The sequence below is a fragment of the Hemitrygon akajei genome, chromosome 8, assembly GCF_048418815.1.
Source record: "Hemitrygon akajei chromosome 8, sHemAka1.3, whole genome shotgun sequence".
Lineage (NCBI taxonomy): Eukaryota > Metazoa > Chordata > Chondrichthyes > Myliobatiformes > Dasyatidae > Hemitrygon > Hemitrygon akajei.
Window position 1 is genome coordinate 150,024,955 of NC_133131.1, and position 12,582 is coordinate 150,037,536.

Genomic DNA, 12,582 nt, shown 5'->3' on the forward strand with positions numbered 1-12,582 from the left:
TTCTAAAAGTATGTGAAGAGCAAGAGGATAAAATGTGAGAGAATAGGACCAATCAAGTATGACAGTGGAAAAATGTGTATGGAAATGGAGGAGATTGCAGAGATACTTAATGAATACCTTGCTTCAGTATTCACTACAAAAAACGATCTTGGTGATTGTCAGGATGACTTACAGCAGATTGAAAAGCTTGGGCATATAGATATTAAGAGGACATACTGGAACTTTTTGAAAGTATCAAGTTTGTTAAATCTCTGGGACTGGACAAGATATACCCCAAGCTACTGTGGGAGTTGAGGGAGGAGATTGCTGAGCCTCTGGCAATGATCTTTGCATCATCAATGGGGATAGGGGAGGTTCTGGAGGATTGAAGGGTTGCAGATGTTGTTCCCTTATTCAAGAAAGGGAGTAGAGATAGCCCAGGAATTTATAGACCAGTGAGTCTTAATTCAGTGGTTGGTAAGTTGATGGAGAAGAGCCTGAGAGGCAGGATTTATGAACATTTGGAGAGGCATAATATGATTAGGAATAGTCAGCATGGCTTTGTCAAAGGCAGGTCGTGCCTTTCAAGCCTGATTGAATTTTTTCAGGATGTGACTAAACATGTTGATGAAGGTAGAGTAGTAGATGTAGTGTATCTGGATTTCAGCAAGTTATTTCATAAGATACTCCTTGCAAAGCTTGCTGAGAAAGTAAGGAGTCATGGGATCCAAGGGGACCTTGCTTTGTGGATCCAGAATTGGGTTGCCCACGGAAGGCAAAGTGTGGTTGTAGAAGGGTCATATTCTGCATGGAGGTCGGTGACCAGTGGTGTGCCTCAGGGATCTGTTCTGGGACCCTTACTCTTCGTGATTTTTATAAATGACCTGGATGAGGAAGTGGAGGGATGGGTTAGTAAATTTGCTGATGATACAAATGTTGGAGGTGCTGTGGATAGTGTGGAGGGCTGTCAGAGGTTACAGCGGGACATCGATAGGATGCAAAACTGGGCTGAGAAGTGGCAGATGGAGCTCAACCCAGATAAGTGTGAGGTGGTTCATTTTGGTGGGTTGAATATGATGGCAGAATATAGTATTAATGGTAAGACTCTTGGCAGTGTGGAGGAGCAGAGGGATCTTGGGGTCCGAGTCCATAGGACACTCAAAGCTGCTGCGCAGGTTGACTCTGTGGTTAAGAAGGCATACGGTGCATTGTTCTTCATCAATTGTGGGATTGAGTTTAAGAGCTGAGAAGTAACGTTGCAGCTATATAGGACCCTGGTCAGACTCCACTTGGAGTACTCTGCTCAGTTCTGGTCACCTCACTACAGGAAGGATGTGAAAACTATAGAAAGGGTAGAGAGGAGATTTATAAGGATATTGCCTGGATTGGGGAGCATGCTTTACGAGAATAGGTTGAGTGAACTTGGCCTTTTCTCCTTGGAGTGACAGAATATGAGAGATGACCTGATAGAGATGTATAAGATGAGAGGATTTGATCGTGTGGATAGTCAGAGGTTTTTTCCTAGAGCTGAAAAGGCACAGTTTTAGGTGCTTGGAAGTAGGTACAGAGGAGATGTCAGGGGTAAGTTTTTTATGCAGAGAATGGTGAATGTGTGGAACGGGCTGCCGGCAACAGTGTTGGACGTGGATACGATAGGGTCTTTAAGAGACTCCTGGATAGGCTCATGGAGCTTAGAAAAATAGAGGGCTATGGGTAACCTTAAGTAATTTCTAAAGTAAGTACATGTTCGGCACAGCATTGTGGATCGAACGGCTTTTATTGTGCTGTAGTTTTTCTATGTTTCTATCTATGTTTCTTACTGTCCTGAATAGTGGGAAGTTCACATCTACAGATGCGTCGGGCTGTCCGCATCACTCTCTGCAGGCCCCTGCGATTGAGGGAAGTACAGTTCCCATACCAGGCAGTGATGCAGCCAGTCAGGATGCTCTCAGTTGTCCCCCTGTAGAAAGTCCTTGGGATTTGGGGACTAATGCCGCACTTCTTCAGCCATCTGAGGTGAAAAAGGTGACGTTGTGCTTTATTTCACCACACAGCCGGTATGTACAGATCAAGTGAGAACCTCGGTGATGTGTATACTGAGGAACTTAGAGCTGTTCACCCCTCAACCCCAGATCTATTGATGTCAATAGGGGTGAGCCTGTCTCCATTCCTCATGTAGTCCACAATCAGCTCCTTTGTTTTTGCGACATTGAGGGAGAGGTTGTTACTTGACACCGTTGTGTCAGGGTAATGACTTTTCTGTAGGCTGCCTCGTTATTATTTGACATAAGGCCAATCAATGTAGTATCATCTGCAAATTTAATCAGCAGATTGGAGCTGTGGATGATGACACAGTCATGGGTATACAGGGAGTAAAGGACGGGGCTTAGGACATAGCACTGGGAGGCTCCTGCATAGAGATGATGGAGCCCACACTTACCAGCTATTGATGATCTGACAGGAAGTCCAGGATCCAGCTGCACAAGGCAGAGTGAAAGTCAAAGTCTCTGAGCTTCTTGTCTAGCCTGGAGAGAATTAAGGTGTTAAATGTTGAACTGTAGTCCAACAACAGCATTCTCACGTAAGTATCCCTCCTCTCCAGGTGTGTAAGGAGGGTGTGTAAAGCTGTGGCTATTGTATTGGGCTCTCACGACCAGACTATGTAACAGTTTCTTCCCCCAAGCCATCAGACTCCTCAATGCTCAGATACTGGACTGACACCAACTTACTGCCCTCTATTGTGCCTGTTGTCTTGTTTATTATTTATTGTAATGCTTGCACAGTTTTGTGCACCTTATGCAGTCCTGGGTAGGTCTGTAGTCTAGTGTAGTTTTTTCTGTGTTGTTTTTACGTAGTTCAGTGTAGTTTTTGTACTATTTCATGTAGCACCATGGTCCATGAAAAACATTGTCTCATTTTTACTGTGTACTGTACCAGCAGTTATGGTCGAAATGACAATAAAAAGTGACTTGACTTGACTTGAGAAGCAGAAAGAAGGAAAGTTTTGATACAGGATATGAACCAACAACACACCGTTAATTCACTTTTTAAGCATATTGATGCTTGACCATTGACTTAGAGACTTGAATTAGAATCCTACTGTAATGTACGGACCTACTTCTGTTACAGAAATGACTCCCCTTATCACTACATATGGACTGATCTGATATATCTCTCTATCTCCATCTCCAATGTGAGTATACCAGCTAGAGCCACCTCCCACTTGTGTGCTTTTATTTTAATTGATATGTAGTTGCACAGACACAACACCTAACATGGAATGGAAATTCAATTACACACTTCAGCAATTAAGAAGTTGGTGATGGTGACTGTGAAAACTTGAGAGAGAATTTTTTCGGGCTATTGAGGGAGAATAGAGAAAAAAAGATAGACAGGATTGCTTGAAAAGGAGATGAACCATGCAACCCAGCACACAAACAGGCTTTTCAGCCCACAATGTCTCTGTTGAACATGATGCCAAATTCAACTAAATGTCTTCTGCTTGAAGATGGTTCATATTCCTCCATTCCCTGCATAATCATGTATCTATATAACAGCCTCTTAAATGCGACTATCATATCCGCTTCCCCCACCACTATTGCATATTTAAGAGGCTCTGAGATTGGTACATAAACGGGCAGAGAATGAAGAGATGTAGAGATTATGTAGGGAGGAGGAATTACTTTAGTTAGGCATTTAATTACTAGTTTGATTTGTTAATCAAAATGTGAGCCAAAGGGCTTGTTTCTGTGCTGCATTGTTATATGTCCTATCTTGCTGTACTGTTGGATGTTCTTTGTTCAAACTTCTGTCTTCAAGATCTGTCCAAGAAGAAATTAGGAAAAGACATTCATAGTAACTTAATAATTTAAATTTTAAACATTATATGGGCTTATCCTGTCACATGTCTATCAGGTCTCATCTTGAAATGTTCACAGCATGTGGTGGCATCCATTAGTCTCATGAGACCATGGATAAGCACCTGGAATGGTTTCCAGGGCACAGGCCTGGGCAAGGTTGTATGGAAGACCAGCTATTGCCCATGCAGCAAGTCTCCCCTCTCCACACCACCGATGTTGTCCAAGGGAAGGGCAAGGGCTGATACAGCTTGGCACCAGAGTCGTCGCAGGAGTTGCCAGAGTGAGGTTGAAGGCAATGTTGGACTGCCTTAGGGACTCCAGATCCGGATTTGTCCTCAGGGTTTACTCCCTAAGCCTTTCCCATGAGTGGGTATGGTCGCAAGGCAGCGGAGGTTTGAAATCAGAGTTTTCCCTCTCTTAGATGGACTGCTTTCCCAGGCTGAAGAGCTCCACCTACCCAAAGCACTGGTTTTAAGGCACCAGGACCCGCCTTCATCCCTTCTCCTGTCAGTAGAAACAGTTCCACCGGGCTTAGATGCTAAGCCACACGAGAAGGCCAGGAGTTGGACTTGGTTGTCAGAGGCTATTTGAGGCACATGCCATGAGGAGCATTTTTAGGTACTGGGAGCTTGTCCCCACTACCACTCCTCGGCTTGACAACCATCAAACGGCATATGTCATCATAAAAATGCACGCCAGCAGCTGTACTGCACGAGGACTCTGAGGATAATTGATGTATCACCAAAGACTCTACAGATGTATGTTGGAGAGCATTGTGACAGGCTGCAATACCACCTTGTATGGAAGCTGCAATGTGCGTGATCAGAGAAGGTTGCAGAGTGTTGTAGACTCAGCCAGCCTCACCATGGACAACACCATCAAGGACGTTTTCAAAAGATGGTGTCTCAAGAAGGAGGCATCCGTCATTCAGGACCCTCACCATCCAGGAGATGCCTTCTTCTCATTACTACCATCAACTACAGCAACCTGGCTCAGCATTTTAGCCAATACACCCAAATACTAGAGGAACTCAGCAAGTCAGGTCATATCTATGGAGGTGAATAAACAGCCAGTGTTTCTGGCTGAGAGCTTTCATCAGGGTGATCTCAGCCCAAAGTGCTGACTGTTTATTCCCCTCCATAGATACTGCCTGACTTCCTGAGTTCCTCCAGAATTTTGGGTGTTTTGTTCAAAGTTTCCAGCATCTACTGATGGTCAACATTTTAAGAACAGCTTCTCACACCAGGTCACCCATTCTCAGACTCACCCCATTACACAAACACACACCAGGTCACTCACTGTCACATTCATTCCATTACATGCACACTAGATCACCCACTCTCACACTCACTATCTCCCAAACATCTAAGCCACACAATGGTTCACACAGTGGCATATTCAATATCACCTCCTACCTCACACACACTGATACATTCACGCTGTCTCCATGTGCTATCCTCACCCTTTCACAATCACACTACTTCACACATATCATGTCTTGCACTGGTACTCTTGCCCTTCTCTAAGATACACATTGTAACACTCACCCAATCAAAAGGCTCACTATCTATGTACTTGTGCCTCTCCCTTTAGAAGTCACACCACAAACAATGCAAAAAAGTGATCACTTGGAAAATTCTGTTTTAATGTATTTAACCTTTCTGAGCAACACTGCAGCCCGAAAATAATAACTTGTTATATCTGGGTCTTGTACATTTCAATAAATTCCAGTGAAATTACATTGCCAGGTTATAAGAAAACAAAAACATTAAAAAGCATTACCCATTATCAGTTTTGCAAAAGTATATTCCATGAACAAGATTCAATGCTATTGGGGTGGATCGACTGTAAGAGACCAGCGGAGGTTATGGAAATGTAACTGCAACCCTGAAGTTTTTATCAAATTGTAACTTTTGTAAAATACAACATAAATGAGATGAAGTCTATGAAATCACAAGGTAGTTTGCAGGTTTGCATGGGAAAACTTACACAAGCCTATATGTTTTATGGGAGGAAGTTGTTTTTTTTGTGACAGATGATTTGTTTTAAGGCTGGAGGAGATGTTTAGACATCAGAGGAAAACCGGAGCAGCAAACATCAGAACAAGATAAGGATAATGGAGGATTGTAATGGAGCATCAGAATTATTGTTCTCTTGTAAAAAAATAATAAAAGAGCTTTGGTTGAAACGTAAGATTGGAAGCTGTTCTCCAGAATAATGTTTGGAGATAATTTCTCCTTGCAAGTAAAGTAACAAATGTACTGATAATGTGATCCTCTTGCGATTTGTTATAGTTTGTATCTGTATTTTAGAAGACCTTGCTGAATGGCACATGACAGAATCTTGACTAAGGTGAGGCATTATGGGAGGAGAGTTTTGCAGTTGCATGTTGAGATACCGTCACGGTGGCAGAATACTATTGGACTTTTGTACATGCTGCTCTTTCTCAATTTCCATGTACAAGGGGGCAGGGTGAACCAGGGGTAATGTTGCAATCGCAAAGTTACAGATTGTGATGGAGAGCACTTGGTAAACGCACCCCTTACACACACACACACACACACACACACACACACACACACAAACACACCCACGTCATTGCTTTGTCATTCTGCTGTCATTGTGCTGTGTACGCACTTCAATGTCTTCCCCAGTACATTCTCATAATGATGCACTCAGGTTGGCTTAATGGTGCCTTTCCTACCATATGTGCCGGAATATTCCACTTCTTTAGTAAAAGGGATAAGTAAATGTGTGTCTATATAAAGATTGTATACTGTACTTAATGTAGATACTTCTGTTTATTTTGTAATATGATTGTAACTACATATGGGGTGCTTTGTATTCTAATTCATATGTAGTCTTACAGTAAGTTAATTTTGTTGGTAATTAAAGATGGTATGCTCTGGTGTACAGAGCTATTATTGTGTTTTCTGGTTGATATCCTCTTGTAAATTTTGGCAATTTTCTTTTTACTATTTTTGATGCTCCTAATAAACACACTTGTACTAAAGTGCTAGCTAAATGACTCGAGCCATTTTTCCTTGGGTCACAATCCATGTATCTAATGCAGGTACTCTGTAATTTTACTACTTAAATACTGTAGGCAATGCTCAGGGGAAAATTGTTATATAGGCCTACTCTAATACAAAACATTCTAAAGTCTAAACTGAAAAAAAACACGCTGGTTACTAAAGAATTAAATGGCAGAACTCTCAGACAGGTTGTCCTATCGAGAGGCAATGAAGAGGAATAAATGGAAAATAATTTCTTAAATTGTGATGCGTGACAGTATCAGAAATATGCTAAGGCATTTCCTCAGCTTACAGTTAAAGCCAAAGATTAAAGCATATTTGCAAGATTTTGATTTTGCAAAGGGCAACTTTGTTGAACAAAATTGCAATAGCCAGATGGTAAAAAAAATTAATGTCACTGTCATTTACAGATGAATTATGAACTATTATATATGAAGGCACCAAAATATGGATGATGCTGACTGGTAAATTCTTTAGGGTTTGTCAGAATTCAAAATGGCGTAAACTTTATTAATGCCATTTCTCCAGCTCTTCTGCAGGCTTACTGCTGTGTCACAGCATGGCTACAGAAGAACCCTGGTGGAAATTCAAAGTCCTCTAATTGTGCATTTTCTCTCTGGCAGCTGGAAGCATAACACTTCTGTGAATAATTAATCATCGATTGATTAGAGCCATGGTGCTGCGGTGATTGAAAGTGCTGGATTAAATATTAGATGAAATTCCATTAATTTTTGCCTTCAGCTTGAAGAAAAAAAATGCGGATCAGACGAACTTTATCTTCCACAGCATCTCAGAACTTCCTGTTGGGTCCAGGCACTGGAAAATTATCCCTGTACAGAATTCTGTACTTTCTCATACTGGTAGCAAACAACACTCTGGCAACTGAAACAAACTGTATTGAACTCTTTTAAAGTTCAAAACTCAAAGTTAAAAGTCAGTCTACTGCCATCAGGCAGAAGATGCAAAAGCCTGAAATTACGTACCACCAGGCTCAAGGACAGCTTCTATCCTACTGTTATCAGACTCTAAAATGGACCTCTTGTATGAAAAGATGGACTCTTGGCCTCACGGTCTACCTTGTTATGGCTTTGCAGTTCATCATTTACCTGCACTACGTGTTTCTTGGTAACTTTTACACTTTATTTGGCATTGTTATTGCTTTAGCATATTCTAGATCATGCATTGTGTAATGATTTGATCTGTATAAGCAGTATGATGGACAAACTTTTCACTGTATCTTAGTACATGTAACAATAATAAACCAATTCTACTGTCATGGTCCGGTCCGTGGACTCTGCATTCCGGTTATTTCTTTTTCCCGTGTTCCGTTGGGCGCCTTGATTGAGGCACCTGATCCTCATTTCGAGCCTGCAACATAAATAGCTCCAGGGTTCAGCTATTCCTTCGCTGGACCGTCATCAGAAACTCACAACAAGAAGCTCGTCACCAGAAGCCAGTCACCGGAAGCCAGGCCGGCGGATTCAGGCTCCGGGCTGCCGAGAAGTCTGGACCATCACCGGAGCCGCTGGGAATCGTGAAGTCTAAGTTGCTTCGGTGCCGGTGGCTGCTCAGCGAATTCAGTCGTTTTCATGTCCAGCTGAGTCGCCGGCTGTTTGCCGCTGCTCTGAGTAAGGTACGGATTCTGTCATTTTCGTGGACGGCTGAGAATTGCTGGTTGCTTGCTGCCACTCCAAGCAAAGATACAAATGGACTGTTGTTGTGTGGTTTTGTCTCCTCGTTGTCAAAGTCTTTTCCAGCTGAGTGGGTCTGGCCATTTGCCACTGCTCTGGGTTGGGTATTCTGTCTCTTCATTATCCAAGTCCCTCTGGCTGAGTGGGTCTGGCCATTTGCCACTGCTCTGGGTTGGGTATTCTGTCTCTTCATTGTCCAAGTCCCTCTGGCTGAGTGGGTCTGGCTCTTCATTGTTCAAGTCTGTGTTCCAGTCCAGTTAAGTCTAAGTCCAGGCTCTGTGTTCAAGTCAAGTCGTCCGAGTTCCAAGTCAAGATCCAAATCCCGAGTCCAATGCAAGTCCAGGTTTTACCGGTTTGTTCTCCAGCGTTTGTGTCCATGTTGACATTTTGTCCTCATTCCTGGCCTTCCTAGTAATTTTCCATAACCACAGTTCAGGTTATACTATCTCAGTGCCTGTGTCCTGCACTTGAGTTCGTCCCCAGCCACTCCCTTGCAACATCTACAAGAACAAGCAGGGATTGGAGGGATATGGACCACGTTCCGGCAGATGGGATTCATTTTATTTAACATCATGGGCTGAAGGGCCTATTCACCCATCATACTGTTCTATGTTCTGTGTTCGGTGCTGTAAATTTTTTTTATGTTTTAGAGATACAGCATAATAGCAGGCCCATCCGCTCCAAAGTGCTTGCATTGCCTAGATACATCCATGCGACCAATTAATGTACCAGCACATACATCTTAGGAATGTGAGAGGAAACTGAAGCATCCGGGGAAACCCACACAGTCATAGGGACAACATGCTAATCCTTATAGACAGTGGCAGAATTGAACACAGGTTCTCGGTGCTGTAACAGCAATACGTGAACTGCTACATTACTGTGCCACCACCAACCCATCTCCACTCCTCCAAAACACAAGTACTCTAAGTAAGGCTCGAACAAATTAGGCTCCAACCATAATTTTACCACATCTGTGAAAGATTTAGCTCAATGCTCATGCCACTCTGAAGACAGTGGGAGCTTGTCATGAAGATAACAAGGTCTTGAAAATTAATCTTCCTTCAAAGAGCCAAGGAAGGCAGATGTGCTTTACAACCAGCCTCAGCAGTAGCTCTCTGCTATGACACTCCAGCATTCCATGTAGCAACTGGTCATGAACTCAAAGATGACTTTGACAAAAGGGTTCTGTCGCCAGAGACCAGTAGGGAGAATAGGAAGAAATGTTTGTGGATTACGACTGCATAACTTGAAAACTTTTCTACAAAAGTATTGGCAATTGGTCTATTATTATCATATGTACTGAGATACAATGCGAAAAAATTGTCTGCCTGCCATCCAGACAGATTATACCATCAAGGCAGTACAAAAGGGGGGAAAAAAGAGCAGGCTGCAATATGCAGGATCATCAGGGGCTGCCAAGGGTTGTAGACTCAGCCAGCTCCTTCACAGACACAATCATCTTCACCATCAAGGACGTGAAAAGGAATTCAAGAGGCAATGTCTCAAGAAGCCAGCATCTATCATTAAGGACTCTCATCTTCTGGGACATGACACCTTGTTACTATAATCTCAAAGGAGGTACAGGAGCCTAAAGAAATATATTCAACATTTTAGACAACACACACAAAATGCTGGTGAAATGCAGCAGGCCAGGCAGCATCTATAGGAAGAAGTACAGTCGAAGTTTCGGGCTGAGACCCTTCGTCAGGACTAACTGAAAGAAGAGATAGTAAGAGATTTGAAAGTGGGAGTGGGAGGGGGAGATACGAAATGATAGGAGAAGGCAGGAGGGGGAGGGATGAAGCTAACAGCCGGAAAGTTGATTGGCAAAAGGGATACAGAGCTGGAGAAGAGAGAGGATCATGGGACGGGAGGCCTAGGGAGAAAGAAAGGGGGAGGGAAGCACCAGAGGGAGATGGAGAACAGGCAAGGAGTGATTGTGAGAGGGACAGAGAGAGAAAAGAAGGAAAAAAGGAAAAAAAATAACGAACAAATAAATAAGGGGTGGGGTAAGAAGGGGAGGGAGCATTAACGGAAGTTAGAGAAATCAATGTTCATACCATCAGGTTGGAGGCTACCTAGATAAAATCCAAGGTGTTGTTCCTCCAACCTGACTGTGGCTTCATCTTGACAGTAGAGGAGGCCATGGATAGACATATCAGAACGGGAATGGGACGTGGAATTAAAATGTGTGGCCATTGCATTCTTTGGTGGACAAAGCATAGGTGTTTAGTGAAATGATCTCCCAGTCTGCATCGGGTAACATTTTAGGAACAGCTTCTTCCCCTCCATTTTCAGATTTCTGAACAGTCCATGAAACCGTGAATACCACCTTGCTGTTCCTTGCATACACCTTTTGTTTATTATTGTAACTTATTGTAATTTTCATGTTTGCACTGTACTGCTAATAAACCTGATTAATAGGTATATGGACAGGAAAGGAATGGAAGGTTATGGGCTGAGTGCGGGTCAGTGGGACTAGGTGAGAGTAAGTGTTCAGCACGGACTAGAAGGGCCGAGATGGCCTGTTTCCGTGCTGTAATTGTTATATGGTTATTGGTTATAGTAAACCTGATAGGGATGCTGAATTCAGAATTTAGCATTGCAGTTACAGAGAAAGTGCAGTGCGAGTAGTCAAATGAGACATAAGATTATGCGGTAGATTTGGGGATCAGGAGTTCTTTATTGTGCAAGAGGTCCATTCAAGTCTTATGAAAATTGAGGGTTTTACTTATCATAAAAGACTGAACAGTTTTGACTTCACAATCTATCTCGTTGTGATCTTGTACCTTATTGTTTGCTTTCTCTGTATCTCTTACACTTTATTCTACATTCTGTCATTGTTTTACCTCATTCTACCTCAGTGATCTGTGTAAAGGCGATCTGTATAAACAGTATGCAAGACAAACTTTTCACTGTATCTCAGTTAATGTAAGAACAAAAACTATCACCTATTGTGATGGCATTGGGTTTGCTAACTGCAAAGTTCTGAACTCAAATGAAGACCTTAAACCTTATCTGATATAAATAGCCACGAAAGCTCTCACTAAAGGTAGATTATACTGGAACAACCCAATCTTCAAAGACTCATTCACATTCCTGTTTATTCTCCACAGTGAGTTTAGCTGCCAATAACTACAGTTTGAGTGGTGTGTCCTCCCTCTCCCCCCCACCCCCAAGGAGAAGAGACTTCCAGCTCACAGAATAGTTAATTAAACACAGTATTTTCAGTGATACATGTTGAAATCCAAACAATATTCTTAAAACACATTTAAAACTCACTGAGGATTTATATCTTATAAGAGAGTTCCAAATTGCAAATTATTTCTGAAACACAAAAGATTATCCAAAACAGAGGTCAAATTCCTACAAGCTAAAAAAGACATGAGCAATGATGAAAATGAACAAATCATGTATCGCAGAAATTGAAGCCAGAGGAATGGACTCTAGTTCACTCTATGTTTCTTTCATGCTTCTTGATGTTCCTTACCACATTTCTAATAAGCCTTGACTGTTCCCTAGTTTATACTCTTTTTTTTGCCACGTGGGTGACCTTACTGATAAATGATATTCTTTTAGATTCTTGGAGACACAGGTCCCAGGTAGCCATAATTAATGCTGTGAAGCTAACTTACTTGAGTACATAAACCTTCCAATTTGTTCATCAATCAGTTACTGATAGCTAAGTGATTGCCTCCATCTTGCATGCTTCCTTAAGTTAAACAACTTAGACAGCATTGTCTGTTTTGAAATAAGCCAAATTAAATAACCCACTGTTCCTTGAGAAACAGGCGCAGGTGCTCTGAGCCAGCAAGTCTGCTGCATACAGTGTTTCTGTTTGAAAAACAATTCTTTTTATCTTCCAACTGCTTACTGCTTTCCAATTACAGTAAGTTCTTAAGACTGGCTCCCATTTATGACCAGAATCAAGACAAAGAATATTAGTTGGAAATTTTTTTAACTCAAAAACAACTCATTGATCTCCAGATGTGGCAGCTGCTGTGTTTAGAAAGA